At 50.2% G+C, this 20830-nt stretch overlaps 1 pseudogene; it reads left to right on the top strand.

Moving 5' to 3' along the window:
* Positions 1 to 382: 382 nt before the first annotated feature.
* On the top strand, positions 383 to 12860 carry LOC116876236 (annotated as a pseudogene).
* The last annotated feature ends 7970 nt before the right edge of the window (positions 12861 to 20830 follow it).

Raw genomic sequence — 20830 nt, 5'->3', positions numbered from 1 at the left:
TGGATTCAATTGCGTTGTATTAGCTATTTCTATTTCATAAAATTGTAATCATCCTATGCGTGCATTTTATCTTTCCTTTTTATAATGAATGAGCCAATATTGATACTTCAATGACTAAAGTTCATTGCATTAGAGTTCATGGCTGTGTTGTACATCCTGTGGGTTTTGACAAAGGTGTGACATGCATCCACCGTCTTTTTTTTTTTTTTATGATGTATTCATTTATTAGAGAGAGAGACGGCAAGCACAAGTCTGAGGCAGAGGGAGAGGGTGAAGCAGGCTCCCCACTGAGCAGGGAGCCTGATGCGGTTTTCTATCCCAGGACCCTGGGATCATGACCTGAGCCAACCGCAGACACTTAACTGACTGAGCCACCCAGGCGCCCCCCACCATTGTAGCATCCTATAGAACAGTTCCTTAAAAATCCTCTGTGCTCTGCCTCTTCATTCTTCCCTCCCACCCTCAGTAACCACTGATCATTGTATTATCTCCATGGTTGTGCCTTTTCCAGAATGTCATATAGTTGGAATCATACAGAATGTAGCCTTCTGACTTAGCAGAAGGTACTCAGTAATCATGGTGACTGAATGATTGGCTTCGTTCGCAACGTAAGTTGCATTTTTGGTCCCTTCATGTCTTTTCATGAAATAATAACTCTTTTCTTTTTTTTTTCCAAACAATCCAGTGTCTGGATGGGCCACAATTTATATATCCACACACCTGCTGAAGGATATCATGGTTGCTCCCAGGATTTGGCAATTATGAATAAAACTGCCCTAAACATCCACAGGCAAGTTTTGTGTGGACGTCCGTTTTCAACTTCTGGACAAATGTCAAGGAGCATAATCACTGAACCACACGGTAAGATATGTTTAGTTTTATAAGAAACTGCCAACCTGGCGTCCATTTTGTCTGGCGTCCATTTTGCATCCCCACCTGTATGGTGCGCGAGTTCCTGTTGCTCCACATCCTCACCGGTGTTTGGTGCTATCAGCCACTCTAGTTTGCCCACAGTGGGGTGTTATGTATGAACCTGCAGATGCCTAATGACCTGTGATGGGGAGCATCCTTTCATAGGCTTGCTTGTCATCTTTTTTGGTAGGTGTCTGTTCAGGACTTCTGCTGATTTTTAAACACTGGGTGGTTTGCCTTCTTATGTTGAGTTTTAAGAGTTCTGTGTATGTTTGGGGTATGAATCGTTCATCAGATAGGAGCTTTGAAAAGATTTTCTCCTTGTCTTTTGATTCTGTGAGTGCTTCGTTCCTTCTGCTGCAACGAAATGGAAACGTGGGAATGTTAGGAGATGGAAACCAGTCAGAGGGTTTCACTCTGTCGTTATTCTTGTTAGAGGCAACACAGAGCAGTTGCCCTTGGCACCTCCTTAAACAGTCAGCAGTGTGCCAGGAGTGGGCTCCTCAGTGGTGGCAAAGCCCTTGACCTGGAGCTGGCACCGATCACTTGGCAGCGGGGATAGACCCTGGGGGCTTCCAAGTCCCTTCCTTGTAGGGACAACCAGGCACTTTCAAGGGGCTGGGCCACCGCCAACCCCATTTATTACTTGCCTGGAAGACAGACACTGCAGGCCAACAGTGACATCCCTTCCTAACTTCTTCCACCTTATTTGGGATACAAAGGCTGAATTCCTCCCCCATTCATTTCTGGAGACATGCGTTGTAAAAGAAGAAGTCAGTTTTAAAACGCAGGCCCCAGGCTGGGTTTGCAGGTGCTGCCTGTCCCTCCTTGGTGCAGATGGGACTCCTTTCTGGAACACAAATGCACAGACCTTCATAGGGCCTTGGTGGAAGAAAAGACAATAGGCTAGACCACTAATCCCATCCATTTCCCACAGGATGGAAAATCTGTGCTTGGCACTGGGAAGGAAGTTCAGCTCCAGAGAGGGGCTTTTCCTGTGGGTCTCCAGAACCCTCCTCCCACTCCACCCTACTCCACCCTCCTCACGACACGCCGATGTGACATCCCAATACTTCACAATACCAAAGGAGCTGTTCAGTATTAAGACAGACATATTTTCAATATGGCTATATGGAAAAACATGGCAAAGCGAAAGTGAGCTTCTCTACAGTGGGTATGGCCCAGGTGAAAATAAATCATTGTGACTGCTGAGCTGGTGCAAAATCCTGTTCCCCTTAAATCAGACTTTCCACCTGAGGGAAAGGGAAAGCCAGAGGTGTGTTTGCTCTGGCTAATGTGGCAGTAATTCCTGGTTGCACACAAAGTTGGAAGGGTCCGGTGCAAGACAAGGAGCACCGTGGGTCATGGCGCTTCTCCCAGTGTCACCCAAGGGCCATCTGGGGGCCTGTGACATGCAGACTCCAGGGCACAGCCTGGCCTGACTGCACGGAACACCCAGGAGAGACCCAAGCAGGGGCATCTCAGAAGTTTCCAGGCTGCTCAGAGGTCCATTGACTTTGAACATCATTAAGTTAAAATCACAAAGTTTACAAACCTTGAAACCTGGATTTAGACGCCCTGTCCTCGTTCTTCAGAAGAGCAAAGTCTCTTCTCTGAAGTTCAGTATTACTGGAATATTAATTAATTCAGTAGTAACTGTGGGCCTGCAGTGACATCTCCTCATGACTCCTTTAACCTTATTTGGGACACAAAAGACTGAGGTCCTCGTTAGTGTATTTTTAGAGATACGTGTAGTAAAAGACGAAGTAAGCCAGGTTTTCAGCTCAGGTCTCAAATGGTAGTTGCTGTAGCTGAGTGACTTTGGACAAATATTTAAGTACCTTAATTCTCATCTGCAAAATGGGTATAATGGTCCCAGGACCCGCACAGCTGTGAAATATACTGAAGCTAAAGTGTTTGAGACCCACACAAAAGCACACAGAGTGTCTCTGAAGACAGGAAACGGGGATTCAGAAAGTACACAATGTCTCCCTCTTCTGCTGCTGTGTTTTATTTCACATGAAATAATAATAATGACTAGCTTTGAGGCTTTATCGTGTACTAGGTATTTGCCTAAGCACGCCATGTATTATTTAATTCTGAAACAATCCTAGGAAATAGGTTATACTCACGATGCCCATTTTATAGATGCAGAAACTGAGAAAGGAACGTGAAGCAGCTTGCTTATGGCCGCATAGCTAGTAAGTTGCTAAGTCAGGATTTGAACATGGGACCTCAGAGCCTGGAGTTTCCCTGTCTCTTTGGGCCTCCAGCCCTTAAAGACCCAATAATAAGCTGGAAGAGGAAAATTGAAGTCTGCTTTCTGAGAAACAGTGAAAATTTAATTCCTCTTTAGCAGTCATATGGTAAGAAGGTCCAGATAAAATTATTCTGGTGCCTAAGGCAAAGCAAAAAGTTTTCTCTGGTGAGATTTATATATAGCACCTGTTCTGAGACGCTTACAGTTTAAACCTGAAATGTCCAATTTGGTAGCCATTGGCCACAGGTATTATTTAAGTTTAAATTTTAATTCATCAGTGGAATACGAGAGGCCAGATATAGGCCCACACGTGTATCAAAAACTGATTTTCTTTTTTTTTTAAAGATGTATATATTTATTTATTTGACAGAGAGAGAAAGAGAGAGCACAAGTAGGCAGAGAGGCAGGCAGAGAGAGAGGGAGAAGCAGGCTCTCCGCTGACCAGGGAGCGGATGCAGGACTCGATCCCTGGACCTGGGATCATGACCTGAGCTGAAGGCAGCCGCTTAACCCACTGAGCCACCCAGGCGCCCCCAAAACTGATTTTCCATAAAGGTACAAGGTGATTCAGTGGACAAAGGATAGTCATTTCAACAAATGGTGTTGAAACAATTGGAAATAATAAGCAAAAAACTGAATAATCCCCACCTTGCTCCAGATACCAAATAGTACATTTAATGGTCCATTTAACTCAAATTGGACCATACATCTAAATGTAAAGACAAAAACTATAAAATTTATATTAGAAGACATAGGGAAAAAAACCTTTGTGACTTTGGGCTAGGCAAAGATTTCTTAGGTGCCACACTGAAAACATGATCCATAAGAAACAATAAATTAGTAAGTTGGGCTTCATCGAATTCAAACTCTGCTCTTTGAAAAACACTCAGAAAATGAAAAGTCAAGTCATCAACTGGGAGAAGATATTTGCACATCATGTATTTGATAAGGTAAGGGACTTGCATCTAGAATATGTAAAGAACCCTCAAAACTCAATACCAAAAAAAAATTACAAAATGGGCAAAAGATAAGAACACTTTACTTAAGAAGATATACCAATATCAAGCCCATGAAAAGATGTTCACCATCATTAGGCAGCAGGGAAACTAAAATTAAAACAGCAATGAGGGGCGCCTGTGTAGCTCAGTGGGTTAAAGCCTCTGCCTTCAGCTCAGGTCATGATCTCAAGGTCCTGAGATCGAGCCCTGCATTGGGCTCTCTGCTCAGCAGGGAGCCTGCTTCCCTTCTTCTCTCTGCCTGCCTCTCTGCCTGCTTGTGATCTCTGTCTGTCAAATAAATAAATAAAATCTTAAAAAAAAAAAAAAAAAGAGTACAGACTACAGAAGGCAGATCAGTGGTTGCCTGAGTGTGAGGGGCAAGGATGGAGGGATACAAATGGGTATGAGGAAATTTCTGGACATGACAGGTTTATTTGTTGTCTAGATTGTGGTAATGGTATCCCAGTATATATGTCAAATCATCCATCTTAACACTTGATATGCTGTTCACAGATGCCTTTTATACCTCAAAATAGCTGTTAAACATTTTAAATGTTTAAATAAAATTTAAAATTCAGTTGCACTAGCCACACTTCCAGTGCTCAGTAGTTGGCCACCATATTGGATGAGAACATTCCCTTCATGGCAGAAAGTTGTATTGAATAAGCTGGTACAGACACAGCATCTCTCGTTCCAGGCTGACAGGAGGTTCTAATAAAAACGAATGTTTCTTCTGGCCACAGAGCCCACTGCCCCTGTTGTCTACATGGGAAAATGGATGACGCAGGGGAGGGACATTGTCAAGCAGGCATCTGCCATCAGGACAGACCATTAGAAAGAGGCCAGGTGGCAGGTGCTGCTGAGGTTAGGGAAGAGGGGAGGTCCCGAAGCTCTGAGCTCTGAGGTGGGGGAAACCTTCTGCTAAATGAATTGAGAGGAGGAATGACGGGCGCAGAGGCAGCAAATGGTAGAATTGTAGAAAGTTCGATCTCCTCTAGCCATCTGTGGTTTCAAACTGGATGAGGGAAATAAGAGTGAGATGGGAAGGGTCCAGGTCTCAACAGAATTAGAAAAAAACAAAAAACCAGAACCAGGAGAATCCAGGTGTTCTGATGCTGGAAATCTAGGTTTTGATGATTAGGAAAATAAATAGAAATTTTAATTGTGTGGCTGATGTTAAACATGCTTGTTTCTTCAGTTGTACCCATGGAGAGCACAGTTTCTAGTTGCGTTCCTCGAACTTGGTGTACCCCTAAGTAATCTCCCTGTTCAGTGTGGCCTGGGGAAGCCACAGCCCCTCTGAGAATGATGTTTTGAAGTGGTGGAATCATGCACATAGAATTACAAAGAAAACCGATGGTGCTGAGCAGCGGTTTTGTGCCCAGAGGCCTGCTATCCCCGACCAAGAGTGGAACTGCAGGGGCAATGAGGCCACTCACCAAGTCGGTTTCATCGATTTGGAAATTCTCACCCTGATTCCATAATTCAATGGAACGAAGAGTTTGGCTTCGTTCCAAGCCAAATTTCTTTGGCCCAAGAAATTGGGCCTTTTTGAAGAAGGAGTTGAGGGGACAGAGGACTCCTGCTGTCCCCAAGTCTGGTGGTGACTTGTGACCAAATCCAGCCTCTGACTGCTTCTCCGTAAATAAGCAAGGTTGAAAATATGCATTGGACAAAAGTAGGTTGGGGCGGAGGCCTCAGTGTGGCCCTGGGATGAGACCCTCACGCGGAACCCGGGATGGAAGGTCGTGCGGTTTGAGGGCGCAGGGGTGGCCCGGGGTCGCTTCTCCCCGCTCCAAGGAGGTTCTTGGGGCCCGCGAGGGGGGGTTGTGCCCTCGTCAGGGGGGAAGGTCCCCCCCACCCAGGCTCTCCAAGCCATTTTTAAGAACCAGAGAGCCGCCCAGAGGAGGCCGCCCCCGGGAGTGTCGTGGTGCGGGACGGAGGATGCTAACTCCAGAAATTGCTGAGACCGCCGGGCCCGCAGACTGTCGTCCTTGCCGGAGGTCGTGGGGACCCCAGGAGGAGGAGCCCCGCCCGCCGCCCGCCGCCCGCCGCCCGCCGCGTCGAGCCCACGAGCACCCTGGGGGCCGGCAGGAGTGAGTCCCCGAGGCGCCCCGCGGCCCGGCCTCCCCGCTGCCTGCGCCCCCGCGCCGTCTCCACTGCGCGCCTGGAACAAGGCGAGGAAGGGCCCTCGCCCGGGGGCTGGGACGCAGCCTCCCCACACGGGCAGGCAGCCCCGCAAGGCCCGGAAATCTTCCCCTTCGGACGTCTTCTTCCTTCTCCGTCCCCCCAGGATCCTACGCCATCGGCCTCGGGTTTGCGACCTCAGCATTTGCGTCCATCCTGGGTGGAGAAGGGAGAGACTAGACCTGGGGCGTCTGCGAGAAGAGCCGGGTCTGCCCACATAAGCACTCGGTAAATGTCGAAGGAATGAAGCGAGGAGCCACCCCCCAAGCCCTCGCCTGCACCCCCTCCCTCGCCCCCCGCATCGCCACGGTTCCCTCTGGTTCTTCTGGAATCAAGCAACGATGATCCTCCGAGCGGACAGGGCAGGACCGCAGCCCAGATACGAAGAAGTCGGGCGGGCTTCACACCCCTGGACCTTTTCCCTTGAGACGAGGAAAGGCCCTTCAAAGCCATCAACTTCCTGAGAACAACAGATGGAAAGGCAGGAAAAACAAAGCAAACGCAAATGGCCTCATTTATCTATTTTTAAAATGATATATCGAAAACATGGACACATGTTCAAAAACATTAAAAACAACAAAAAAGAGTAAAACAGTTAAACATCCCTGGTCTCAGACCCCCCAGTCTTAGCTCTCTCCCCAGGGATAACCGCAGTTAATGCGACGGTGGCCGCTTCGGGCCACCGCCCCTTCCCTCCGCCTCCCCGCTGGGCTTCCCCGCCGCTCCTCGTCCCCGGGCAGCGCCCCCTGCAGGGCTTTGGGCGTTATTGTTCCCTCTGCCTGGAAACCCCACCGCGCCCCCCTCTGTGCTCTCTTTTTTCTTTTTTGGGAAGGAGGTATTTTATTTGATGTTTATTGCAGTACAACCTTCATATAAGAAAGTGCACAAACTTTAGAGTGTGCAGCCCAGTGAGCTTTTACACAATCCTGTACGTATATATTCCCCCAGGTAGAGAGAACAGACGCCGGCTCGCCAGAAGGCTCCCTCATGCTTTGAGCCAGGGTCCTCCCGGAAGTAACCATTGTTCTGACGTCATCGCCACAGACTCCTCTAGTCTGTTCACGTGAGTGACGTAATGTCCTTTTGTGTCTCCAGCACTTCCTGTGGGGGCTTATTCCCATCTTCCAGATCTCGGCCCAGATGTCTCCTCCTCCCTCCCTCTTCCTTTCCATAGCACCACCCTGTCTTTTTTTTTTTTTTTTTCAGAACACTTCTCTGTTTGAAATTTCTGTTTGTTTACTTGTTTACAGTTTTTCTCCCCAACTGGAAGGTAAGTGTCCTCTTCTATTCCCTGCTGTGTCCTGAACCCATAGCTCGGGGTCTAGCATATGGAGACGATCAACAGATATTTATCCAATGAATGAATATGTGTGTAAATGAAAGAAAGAAATGCCCCAGGTATCCATTTGTATGGTCCTGAATCTAGAACGAATTATAGTTTGTCCAAATGCCGGCCTTTGCTGGAGGCCTCTGTGCTTCTTGTCACAAAGACGATATTCACCAGATTCAAATGTGAAGACAGAAATACTGGCGTTGTTCCAGTCTGCCTGGAAGCAGAAAGTGGGCAAATCCTCACTCTCTCTAGCAGGATTGCTTTCTTCTCCAAGACTAGGCTTTCCCTCTATGCTGTTGAATCAATGTTTTAGAAAACAACTCCACTTGCACTACCTAAAAAGACTCTCAACAGTGGTAATCTCTACCGGAGGGAGCGAGGATACTGTGTTTTAAAATTTCCTTTGTATTTTGCCATGTTTTAAAAATAAGCATGTAATAACTTTTTGAAAGAATTTTAATGGTGGTAAAACACTTAACATGAAACTTTCCATCTTAGCCAATCTGCAAGGGTACATACAGTTCGCTGGGCCACCAACCTCCCAACTGTTTCAACTTGGAAAGCTGAAATTCTGTAGCCTCTAAACCACAACTCCCCCTTCCCCTTTCCCCTCAACCCCTTCTACTTTCTGTCTCCGTGAATTTGAGCCTCCCTAAGGAGAATCTGTAATGGAGCATTCGACATTTGTCGTAGTGGCTGGCTTATTTCATTGAGCATAAGGTCTTCAAGGGGCATCCATGTAGCGTGTTGGAGTTTACTTCCTTTTCAAGCCTGAATAATATTCCGTTGTATGTGTACCCCTCATTTTGTTTATCCATCACTCCTCGGTGGACCTTGGGTTGCTTCCACCTTTGGTGGTTGTGGCTAATGCTACTGTTATTAGCAGCGTTATGCTAATGCTCTTTGAGGCCCAGTATATATCCGAAGTGGAATTGCTGGATCGTGGGATAGTTCTGGTTTTAGTTTTTTGAGGAACTGCTGTGCTGTTTTCCGCTGCATCTGCATCATTTCACATTCCCACCAGTGGGGCATCAGCCTTTTGATTTCTCTAGATCCTCCCAAGTGCTTGATATTTTCTGGGTTCTGGAGAATGGCCGTCCTGGTAGGTCTCGGGTGATATCTCGTGGTGGGTTTTGGTTTCGAATTTCCCTGATGACAAATGATGTTGAGAGCATCTTTTCATGTGCTTGTTGGCCATTTGTACATCTCCTTTGGAGAATGCCTGTTCAAGTCCTGTGCCCATTTTTAATCAGTTTATTTGTTTTTGTTGTTGTTGAATTCTGAGCAGGTACTACTTTTAACATCAGAAAAGAATTTTGTATTATAAAGAGGGAGAGGGGGGCACCTGGGTGGCTCAGTTGGTTAAGCATCTGCCTTCAGCTTAGGTCATGATCTCAGGGTCCTGGGATGGAGCTCCTAGTCCGGGCTCCCTGCTTGGTAGGGAATCTGCTTCTCCTTCTCCTTCTGCCTTCTCCCCTGCTCATGTTCTCGTTCTCTCTCTCTCCCTCTCTCTCAAATAAATCAATGAAAATCTCTAAAAAGAAAAAGAGAGAAAGAGAAAGAGAGAGAGAAAGGGCATACAGAAGGCCAGCCAAGAGAGTGCAATGGTTAAAAGCTTGGGCTCTGAAATTAGAACATTCGGTCACTGTAATTACTGAGTACCTTCTGTGTAAGTCAGGGTAAGCCAACTAACACAGAACCCTAAAAGCTCAGTGACCTGATGCTCTAAAAGTCTTACTCCGAGTCCAGCGTGGTCTCAGGTGGAGCAGGAGAAAGGACGCACGTTACGAGGGTCAGAAGGTCGTTCCAGGACTTTGTGTCATGCAGTTAGGGACTTAGGTTGTTTCCATCCCATGGCACTGATGTCCATGAGATGTGGCCTCCACGGTCACCATGGGAGGGGATAAAAGGGGGGATTACACAAGGGTAACTTTTTATGGACCACTCTTGGCCTGTATTACATTAACTTAAGCTGGTCATACAGCCCCACCCACTACCGAGGAGACTGGGAAACTTGCTTTTCCTGTGACCTACAAGGAAAGGATATTGCACTGTCTCTGCCACAGTCCATCCCTTTGGTCATCAAACCATCTCATTCTTCCCACACATGGAAGCACTCATCCCCTTCTCTTGGGAGATAACACAAACTCGCACCCAGGATCTCTAGTCATGTACATTCTTCTCCCTCAAGACCGTATGTTGCTCCTGTGTTCTGATGACCAGTGAATTAAGGCGGGTAAGTTGTCTGTCCCACTCCCCACACTCAACACACAGTGGCAAAGTAGAAACAACAAAATTCCCATGCAGAAGAGGGAAGGCACGATAGCCCCTGGCCCAGAGAAGTGATAGACTGCTTCCTGTAAGACAGGCTTTGGGAGGGGTCCCTGCCCTGGCAAGGGGAGGAGTCCCCCATTCCATTCTGGTCTGACCTCTGAAGGGCACGCCTTGCCCGTTTTTCTCCATGAGCTCATCTTCACCTTGAAGGGGTTCCTCCTGTTACAATCTCTCCGCTGACGACACCTGAAGCAGTCTTCAGGAAGGCAGCCCTTCTCCTTGACGACATCCAGTTCTTGGAGCTTTCCTTCCACTTGCTTATGGAACCCAAAGGGTTGCTTCCTGTCTGCCATTTATAGGGTGACTTCATGATTTCCCTGGCGGTAATTCTCCCAGGAAGCTGGTGACCTTAGTGAGTTAGGGAGAACTCTGTGAGGGGCAGGCCCACTAGAAACCCACGCACAGATGTGGACAGACTAGTCAGATGTAGTAGCCTGGCCTGAGGGGAGTGGTCTGGGCCGGAGGGGGACACTGGGGAGCCATCGCCATGCCGCTGGCATTTATTAGCAGTGTGGACGGAGAAGAGGTCCAAATACTGAGCCCTCAGTCACTTCAATGGCCAGGGCAGAGGGTGGCACCAACTAGGAGACGAAGGACCCAGCAGCAGGTGACAGTGGAGAAGTCTGGGAAGACAAGTGAAGAACATGTCTCAAGGAGGGTGTGCCGACCGGTCACTAAGATGAGGACCGAGGCTTGACACTGATGACCTCCTCAAGGTCACTGGTGACTCTGGCAAGGGCAGTTTCCTCAGAGGAGCAGATGAGAATCTGAGTGAAGTGGCTTCAGTCAACAAGGGGAGGAGAAAAGTGAGTGACCGTGACCATGAACGGAATCGTCTTGCCATGAAGGTGAGCAGGGGCAGCTGGCCCTTGTCCCCCAAGAGAGGGCACAGGGTATGACACAGATGCTGGGGGACAGAGCAGCGGGAAATGAAATCTGCAGAAACGACATGTGTCGCCTGAAATTGGAACCCAATGAGCAGCTGAGAGGGAGGATGTAGAGACACATGGGGTCTGTGGAGAGCAAAGTAAGCAGGAGGGGGCCGGGGAAGGGCGGGTGTGCTGGGCAGCAGGAAGGGTCCCGCATGTTCAGGTCCTGCATTTAAGGAAAGACTGCCCCATAGGGCTGGCGTCTGTCTCCATCGGGGCCGCCACGTGAGCGGGGACATGGAGCGGGCACAGGGTTTGATCGAACAGAAGCTGGGGTTTTGCTACCATTGGCACTCCTGGTTCTTGGGTGTTCGGGTTTGGACTGGAGCTCCCCGCCTGCGGTCCTGGGCCTCCATCCCAGATCGAGAGACTTCTCAAGCTCTGTAACTGCACGCACCTGTCCCTCATCATAAACCTTTCTGTACTCTTGGTTCTGTTTCTCAGGAGACCCCTAGTACCAGGAATGGAGGGGCAGTAAGAAGGAGAGAAGGATGGGGTGTGGCAGGGTCAGGGAGGAGGGAGGGGGTCCTGGAAGAGCGAGGGGAGCACCTGGCCCACACGGAGGTCACCTGAGAGCCTCAGCTGCAGCACTGCCCTCAGGACTGCCCCCCCACCACCAGGTTTGGTTTGCACGTGGAGGTAAAGAGAACATTCAGGAGAGAGGATGCCAGTGTAGGAAGTGGGAGGGAACTGGAGAGAGCGGGAGATGGGGTTACAGAAGGGATGCACAAAGCCACGGAAGGCTTCACACCCCAGGGGAAGGGCTTAGGGCCTCAGGTATTTAGTGGACACAATTGTCCTTCCTCAAAGAGGATAAGAAACACCCAGAGTCACAAGACAACTCAGTGACAGAGACGGGACACAATCCTGATGTTGGAGCCTGGACTCCCCTCGATGTTCTACACTTCTTGGTGGGAAACACTGGAGTCGCTTGTCTACCTCCTATTCGAGAAAACTCCAAGACTCCGATCACCTTTCCTTTCCTATAAGGAGACCCCTACTTCAGTGGTTTAAACCCTTCTGGCCTCACAGGTCCCTCCAATTCACGTGTCCACAGGGTATCACCAGCTGTTTCCAGGGGTTGTGGACTTTTCGAAACCCATCCAAAGGCCTCCGGTCACTACCTCCAACCCTCTGGCCTCCTCTGTCTCATGGAGGTGGAGCTGAGGCGAGCAGGAAGTGGGTCCTGAAACAGAATGGCACAGTGGTCCTGATGTGACCCTGTTAGCCATGCCCCGTGTTTAAGGGCCAGGGGACCAAGCAGTCATTTCTGTACCTCGCTGCCTGGGCAGAAACCTCCCTGGCTGCTGCCTGGACACCAGGACGGAGGAGAAGGCATTTGGGTGGAGATGCAAGGAGTGGCCTCCTCGGCGGCCAGTGGGGTGGGCAGCGCGCAGCTCAGAAACGGACAGCCCGCCGCGCCCCAGCAGCGCTAAGTAGGTCACCTGGGCTCCCCGGGAGCCCTTTGGCAGTGTGTGCTCTGCCAGCAGGTCAGCCCTGTCTGGGAAGCTTCCAGGCGCTCCTCGCTTGAGAACACCCAACACAACCCCAGAAAGCCAGCCCGGTGGCGGTGGGGCTAGAAAGTACACGTCCCCTTCCCCGCGCCCCAAGCCCCACAGGGAGTTCCTCCCGTGGATGCCTTATGTTCTTTTCCAGGCTCCAAAGTAACAAGCATCTCCAACTGGAAACCAGACTTCTGCCTGGGAGCAGAAAGCACAGCTGTCCTGATGGACCAGGGCTTGGAAGCAGTGACCCTCGAGAGACAAGCCGGCTTTAGCTGACAGGAACCTGCCATGTCGTAGAACGCTCTGGAGGCCTGAAGAGGTTGACACAGATACCTCTGGGGAATTAGCAGGACCTTGAACAAGCTTGCCTGCCAAACATGCCTTGTTTTCTAGGCCCCCAGGAGTACCTGTTTTTTTCTGTCTTCTCATTTGATGCTAAAGAAACCAGCCGTTATTTCACGCTGGATGGAAACATTCCATTCGCCTTCTCTCCTCCTCTCCTGCCCACTTTTTACTGGAGAATATGAAGACTCTCATCACAGTAAAAGCAGTCCTTAATCTTCCTAACGATAACAAGAATAAGGAACATCAAAGTAAGCAGCTATCTTAGTCATTGGGGTATTAAACCGTACTCGGGCTGGATATGCTGAGAAACCAGGACTCTCGTGTTTTGATGACGATACCAAAGCCTGATTTCTAGGCAGCTGCTAGATCACCGGATTCCTAGCACCCATGTAGAGTATTATCATTTCCCAGACCAGCAGGGCCCATGTATCTGCTCTAGTAAGAGTCTTCGGTTACTTTAAAAAAAATTCATTTTTAGGATACCTGTGACAGGTGAGAACTAGCATGGGTCACTGTCTGGACCTGAGGGCTCTGCACACTGGCCAGCAGGGCCCTGCTCCCTGGGAACCTCTGCTTCTCCCTGGACACCCTCTGCTGGGTGCTCCTCTGTCCCCTGCCAGCTTCGTCTACCTGCTCACAGACCTGCTCCCTCCAGACCTCCACACCTCAAGTCTCTGATTCCCCTTCATCACCAACCGCCTCTTAGCTCTGATATCCAAGAGCGAAGCGGACTGGCCATCACATCTGCTAAGGCAGTCCTTGGGTAGGGCCCCTTCGGTTCTGATCCACTGTGGAGAGTGTCTTAGAGGATCCAACACTGGATAAAAGCAGGGACAGCTTGCTTCTCCTAGGAAAGGCGAGCATCTAAGAGACCCCATAACATGTCTCCCAGGGCAGAATTTCAAATGCACGTTCTCCTCATCCAAAGCCACGGCTAGTTATTGCCCCAGGAACAGTAGGGCAGGGCCGGCTCTGAAACTACTTGCTCATCCCGGAGACACTTCTGCCCCTGGTTATGGCGATACCCCTTCTAGATATTTTTCTCCATTCTGCAGTCCACTTACTAGCTGGTTACTATAGGCACAGCTGCTATAGATTCCAAAGGACACCGGGAAGAAAGGACTCATTGCATGGGCACGGAGAGCCTCCTTCTGCGCTCACCTCCTGGACCCACACGTTCCAGCGATGGCAGGGGCAGCAGCATCACAGCGACCTGTCCCCAGTCTGGCACTGAGTCTGCAGACACCATCCTCGCCTCCCGGTGTTGGACCTCCGCTCTTAGATTAACCACCTCACTCTGCACTGCAGTGACTTCTAGCTGCTTCCATGTGGCTTCTGGAGCTTCTGCGTGCTGGACGCTTACGCAGCGTTTCAGCCAGTCCTGCATCCCAGCAGGAACTACCCAGCTTCCCGGCTCTGTTCTCAGTGCTCAGGATTAACTGAGGGATCAAGAATCCTTGCAGTGCTCGTTTGAGTGAGACGTGCCCCCTTTTTATTAGGCTGGGGGTTTTTATGATGCTGTGGGCCCCGCAGAACCTCTGGGGGCTGCCCCTCCATTTCCCGCTCTGGGGTCTTCGGGCGGATAGATGAGTGATTTTGGATCTCCATGGGTTCGGGTCACCACATCCTTTGGAATGTGTCTTTGCCACAGCAGCTCTCAGCAGCTACAGTTGGGCCCAAAAGACCATAGTCCCAAAGCCTTGGTGCCTACTGATCCCCCTGGGGCAGGCCTCCCCGTGCTGGTGGCCGGCAGGGGGCGGGGGAGCATGAGAGCCTAGCGTTTGAGTGCTTTTCCTCCTGGATCTGATTTTGACCTTGTTGCCTGACTGGAGGCTGGATGGCTTCGACACATAAGAAGTGGTGGGTGGGGCAGGCACCGTGAGCACACACTGCAGACTATCATTATGTTGTATGAAATCCAGCGATGTTTAAAAATAAACTCAGGCCGCCAGTGGGTTCACATTTCCATACCCAGTGCCACCCCCCATGGAGGGCCCCAACCGGGATCTCCTGGGAGCCTCCAAATTATCCCCAGGTCTGGTCTTCAGATTCCCCACCTTACCACTGGGGAAACCGAGGCAGAGAACATTTAAGTGGTTTGCTTAGGGTAACAGGGCAAGAACAAAGAAGGAGGGCCTTCAGTTTGATGTGAGAAAGTCTGTCATTCTCGGGAGGAGGTGTGTCCCTGAGGGATGTTTCTCTGGAAACGGAGGACGAGCTCCCATCAGGGCTTAAGAAGGTCACCCTACTTCCTGCCTCCGGGCATCTGGGCTGCTTGTCTTGGCTCCCTCGTTATCTTACCTAGGAATTCACTTTGCCTGCCGGTGTGCTCCTCACACACTGTTCTGCGGGGACCCAGGGAATGATTAACTCCCAGGCTTGGCCGTCCCTCTGTCCTGAACACTTTGCATGCTGTCCGTCTTTCTCCTCTGGAGATCAAACTCTCTATCCCTTTCTCGGCTTTCCTTTGATGCAGGCCTTTCTGGCTGGAAGGATGTGCTTGTCAGTCCCTGTTCTAAGGACCCATGAAGGTCATTTCGGTCCGGGCTTCTGGAAAAACAGCGACTTTGGAGGAAGGCCACCCAGCCACCGCCCCTTCCTCCACTTTGTTTCCGTGTTTACATCATCTCTTTGCAGCAGTTCTGTCCTCTGTATGAAAAGACGAGCCCTTATTTTGACAGCTGGGCAGTGTCTTTGATATGGGAGATGTCCCTTGGAAAAAAGGGGGAGAGGACAGCAGATGGGCAGCAGCTGGTCCGCACGGCGGTGGCCCCCGAGCCCAGCTGCGGGCGGCTCTGGCGGGACTGGGGAGAGGGGGTGCGCTGGTGTCTGTTTGGGGTTTTGCCAGGTTCCCAGGGCTGCAGCCACCAGGCTCTGATTTGCTAGAACAAGGAGCTCCCAGCGGCGGGAAGAGGGAAGGGGAAGGAGAAGGAGCGGAGTGAGAGGAGAGGACAAGTCAGGAGAGGAGCCGGGAACCGACCCCGAAGCAAAGGTCCTGAGGTGGGGAGAGAAACCCCCGGAGGAGCGAGGGCGATAGGCAGGAGGTGGCCTGGGGCGTGGGGCGCGGGTGGGCTAATTGCCTGGACTTGGGCTTTGTCTGGGTCTGTTCAGGCCATTACGACAAAGTACCACCGACTGGGTGGCTTGTGAGCAACAGAAAGTTCTTTCATTTCTGGCGGCTGCGTGTCCAGGACGGGGCGCCCATATGGTCCGTTCTGTGAGGCCGCCTCGTTGTCGTCCTAGACCTCGGGCTTCCCGCTCTGTCCTCACGGGGAGGACGGCAGGGGTGAGGGGGCTCTGCGCCTCCTTTATGAGGCGCCACCCACATTCCCTGGGTTCCACCCACACGGCCCAAGTGCCCCCCAGAGGCCCCACCTCCTAACACCAGCCCTTGGTGGGGGGAGGGGAGGATCTCCGCAGGGGCTGAAAGGGGACATCAGTCTCTCTCTCTCTCCTGAGCTCTGGAAGTCGCCAGGCCTTCCTGCAGACGGGCATCACAGACGTGGCCGCCGCTTAGCCCAGGGAGCCGGAAGCCTCTAGGCCCCCCCATGACCCCCTCCTGAGCTCTCATCAGCCAGGGGAGCTGAGAGGGACAAAGCCATTTGCCAGCTGGCCGGCTCTGCGGGCTGCCTGTCCCGGAAATCAGATGTGTGGGGAGAAGAGACTTTCTAGCTCTTTCTCCGGCTCCTAAGGGCAGACAATGAATGTCTACCCAGGTATTGCTGTTCCCTCAGGATTGTGGGGTCCACAACTGCCCAGTTCACATGTCGGTCGGGCTGCGGGACCAGCTCACCGCCAATCCTTTCACTCACACACACACACACACACACACACACACATGCACACACAGGCCCATGCACACACAAGCACCCCTTCCCTCCTCCCTCCTCCTGTTCTCAGTTTTCTGTCCCGGGTGCTCCTTGTCACCACCAGAAGCAGGTCCTACCTGAAGGCCCACAGAGACCCGGACTTTGTGGGGGATTTGGACTGAGCGCCATTCGCAGGGCTCATGGGTCCAGACAGGAATCCCAGAGACCAGTCTCCGCCTATTACTCACTGAGGTGAGCCTTTGAGTAGAGCGGGATGCGGGCACAGGAGTAGACCCCCCTCCAGGGTCTGTGACAAGGACATTAGCCATTGGACCTCAAGGAGGACAGCCAGGCCCCTCCCTGGCTCCCTGCCCTTATCCCATGAAACCAGGGCAGCCAGGACCAGCCTTGACTGTGAGGCGGAACACAAGCCCAGAGATGTTGCTGGAAGGCCCAGAACCTGCTTGGTGTCAGCTGCTTTCCGCCTTCCAGTCTGTGGACCAGGAGCTGGGAGCTGCTGCCCTGCGGGGGTGCCTGGAGCCCTCTGTGGGGCTGAGGAGGCCGCCCCTCATGCCCACCCCCGTTCTGGCTGCAGCCCTTTCTGGCAGCCATTGTCGACTCTGCCGTCGTGGAAGGCTTTCCATCGACGGCACACTTGGCTGGTAGAAGCTGAGTACTGCAGGGAGGAATTCCAGAACTTTCTAAAGAAGGGTCTGGCCACAAAGAGACCCACTCCTCAACTCCATATTTTGGACGGAAGAAAGAGCACGGGGGTGGGGTGGCCGCATCTGACTGTTTCCACAGGCTTCCGCCATCGTGTCCATCCTATATCAGAAGTTTCCAGAATGGCCACCACCTGCCTGTGGCCCAGCAGGGGTGGGGTGGGGGCCCAGCAGGGGCTGTCGGGATCCACTCCCTCCTTTGTGCTCAGCTGGTGACGAGGGTGGCTGTGTGGCCTAGGGGATGAGGAGTGGCCTGCCTTGCCGGGCAAGCCCCTCTGCGGAGCCCTTACCTCGCGGGTCATCGACACCCACTGCTCCCGCGTGTCTACACGTCCGTCAGACATGGTCACACGCTGGGGGAGGGAGTTCCAAGGAGACGGGTGGTCCCCAGCTCTCGGTGTTGCAGAGAGCTCAGGAAAGCATTTACTGAGTCTCGTAACCAGGAACCCCCTGAAAGAGAGAAGCTGCAGACAACGGCAGGCTCCTTGGGGAGCCTTGACTGAGAAAGTATGAGTAGGCAAGAGGGGGAATGGGAGGGACTCCAAGGAGGGCATTTAAAAGGGAGGAAATGTAAGTAGGGGTGCCTGGGTGGCTCAGTCGGTTGAGAATCCCACTCCCAACTTTGGCTCAGGTTGTGAGCTCAGGGTGGCGAGATCAAGCCCCACATCGGGCTCTGCATTCCGCTTGGAGTCTGCTGCAGATTCTCTCTCCCTCTCCCTCTGCCCTTCCCTCCACTTGTGCACATCCTCACTCTTTCTCTCTCTCAATCAGTATAGAATCTCGAAAAAAAAAAAAAAAGAGGAGCTGTAATTAATTTTTAAGACTGAAAAGCTCAGGAAGCATGGTATTAATAATTCGGGAACAACACTGTCATAAATATCACAACATTTCCTCGCTTCTGAGCTCTGTCACATGACAGCTGACGTTCACATGTGTGACCTACACTGCCAGGACCGAGAGCCAGCATGTTCCTGAATGTGATGGGAGTGATAGGACTGTCCTTCTGCCTCTGCCAAAGAAAGCATCCTAAAACCATGGAGTGACTTTATTACAGAGACAACATTGAATTGCCTGTAATTTGTCAAAATATGGTAATAAACCAAAGACCATTCCTTTAATAGTAACAAATTACTTGAATCGTGCCTTGCAAGAACATAACACAGTAAGAAACTCAGTGAGATGAAACCATGATGGTTCAAACAACACCCTTGTATACCCATGCTTTAAAAAAAATAAAAAACAAAACAGTGCAAGCAACTTAAGAGAAAAAAAAAACGAATAAACACAAAATAGCTATTTGTTGCACAAACACTCTCTCTGGGTATGTATTGATAATACACATCAATTTACAAAGATGTACTCAGTATGTACCTACAAACTCATGTTCTTTCCTTCACTATTTCCTTTACGCATTTCTATTTACCAGCATAGCCTCCCAACCTCTGGTAGCTAAAAATATATTATTGATTAATAGTTCCTTATTCTTGAGTATTAGTGGTTTTCATTGTCTATTTTGTATAAAACTATTTCAGTTTTGAGGTACAGCCTCCCAAAGTGAAACTATAGGGTCAAAGGGGGTAAAGGGTTTGATACCTTGTTATGGAATCTCAGATTCCTTTTCTGCGAGAATAAACTTATTTTTAGTTCCACTGGCAATATGTAAATAACCAATTCCCTTCAGGCCGAACAGATTTTTCTTTCTCTTTTTTTTCCTTCTTCCTTCTTCTTCTTCTTTTTCTTTGCATCTTCCTCCTCCTTCTCCTTCTTCTCCAATAGTATGAAATATTATGTAAAGAATTATTTTACATTTTTATTCCAGAACTTGAAATGAGTGGTAGATCTGGGCTTCTGATGCCACCTCGGTGTTCGAGGCTCTGACACCATCCAGCCCTGGCTGGTTCCCGCGTTTTGAATGCATGTGAGTGGCCAGAGGGGAGTGTGCAGCTGGCCCAGACACTGTCCCCTGCCACCCCTGGCTCGGCACCTGGTGAAGGGTGGACAGCGAGCAGTCAGTGCTGAGCTCTCGGCATCTCGGGGCCACTGGGGACAATATGGCATCGTGAAGCCATGTGACACTACACATCACTCCTCAAGAGCTCCCCTTACTGTCTTTTGTTCTAAGTATGGCGACACATGTCCTCAGTCTGCTACCATTCCAAACAGTTGGTCCAGTAGTCCCCTCACAGTGCACCCATTCTTTTCAAGCCCATGCGTCCTAAATTTGAATCTGGAAAATATGGTCACTACTATTTTGGTATTTGGTCTCACCCACTCTACTAGATGCAAGCCTAAGAGTAAGACTGCGTCGTAGTCATCATCCAAACCTGTGTGGTCCCTTGCCTCCGACTTACCCTACCCTTTCATTCTAAAAGTGGTTCTGTTTGCTGTCTTGTCACTTGGAGAGCTGCTGTTCTTTGAAAATACACATTTTAAAATAGCATTCTTTTCTTTCTTCTAAGCCGTGTGTGTATGAAAATGAGTTCTGCAGCATAGAACTTTCCTTAATCTTTTATATGCAGCAATATAGAAGCTAGGGATAATAACGTTGCCTACCTGGTTAATTCTGAATACTTCACTGTGCTGATGACAACCGAGAGGCATTGGAAATCACAAATGTCACTGCTTTCACTTAGTATACAAATTAAATTTGGCATGGCCAACGAAAGGCATCATTCATATCCTGAGCTTTCAGTACAGTGCTATGAATCCATAGCTTTCAATAAATATTTTAAAGATGTACACGGAAAACACTTTTTAGAAATTACACACTAGTCTAGCATACCCAGCAAATCTTATAGGGTATCCAGAGAAGAATTCTGGCAAATGCTTTGATTCTAAATTCTTCACATTCCACTGATTTTATTACCGACACCAGCACTTAACATTTTCTTCCAGATTCCCCTGGTATAACTCTCCAGGAGCCGGACTGGCTGGATTGGCCAAGAGTCTTTGATATGCGAGGGGACTGTGGTCGTCCTCAACCTCTGACAGCTCAGAATCAAGCTTGTGCTGCACAGGTTGGGTGAGTGTGAACAAAGGGATAGCTTAGCATTTATAAAATGGTGTATTTGAGCCAACAGGGATCATCTGTCTTTCATTGTCCACTAGGTGTTTAAATTCCCCACAAGACTTGAACCACAAATCCAAGGCAGATGAACAAGTGTGCTTTGGAAGGTAAACATCTCTCCTGTCTGTGGGCTCCCAGGATCTAGGGTGGTATGGGATGCCTTCCACATCTCCTGACTCCATTACTCGGGGCCCTAACCCTGAGCCTTCTAAGTCCAGGGGACTTTGTACTTCACAGTCATCTGCGACCCAGAAGTCATGCTAGACTGCCGTGGCTTGCCTGCTCTAAGGCCCTAGAGCTTCAGGTCACCCAGCAAGTATCTGTTTGGTCCTCCTCCCAACTTTCTGCAGGACAGGAGCTAGACCTGATGCCCAGCAGGAGGGAGCAGGCTGGAGGCTCAGCCCATCTTAACTCTGAGACATGTCTCCA

The sequence above is a fragment of the Lontra canadensis genome, unplaced genomic scaffold (genome assembly GCF_010015895.1).
Source record: "Lontra canadensis isolate GAN:19392208 unplaced genomic scaffold, GSC_riverotter_1.0 scaffold44, whole genome shotgun sequence".
NCBI classification, from domain to species: domain Eukaryota; kingdom Metazoa; phylum Chordata; class Mammalia; order Carnivora; family Mustelidae; genus Lontra; species Lontra canadensis.
This window is presented reverse-complemented; position numbering and strand designations above follow the sequence as displayed.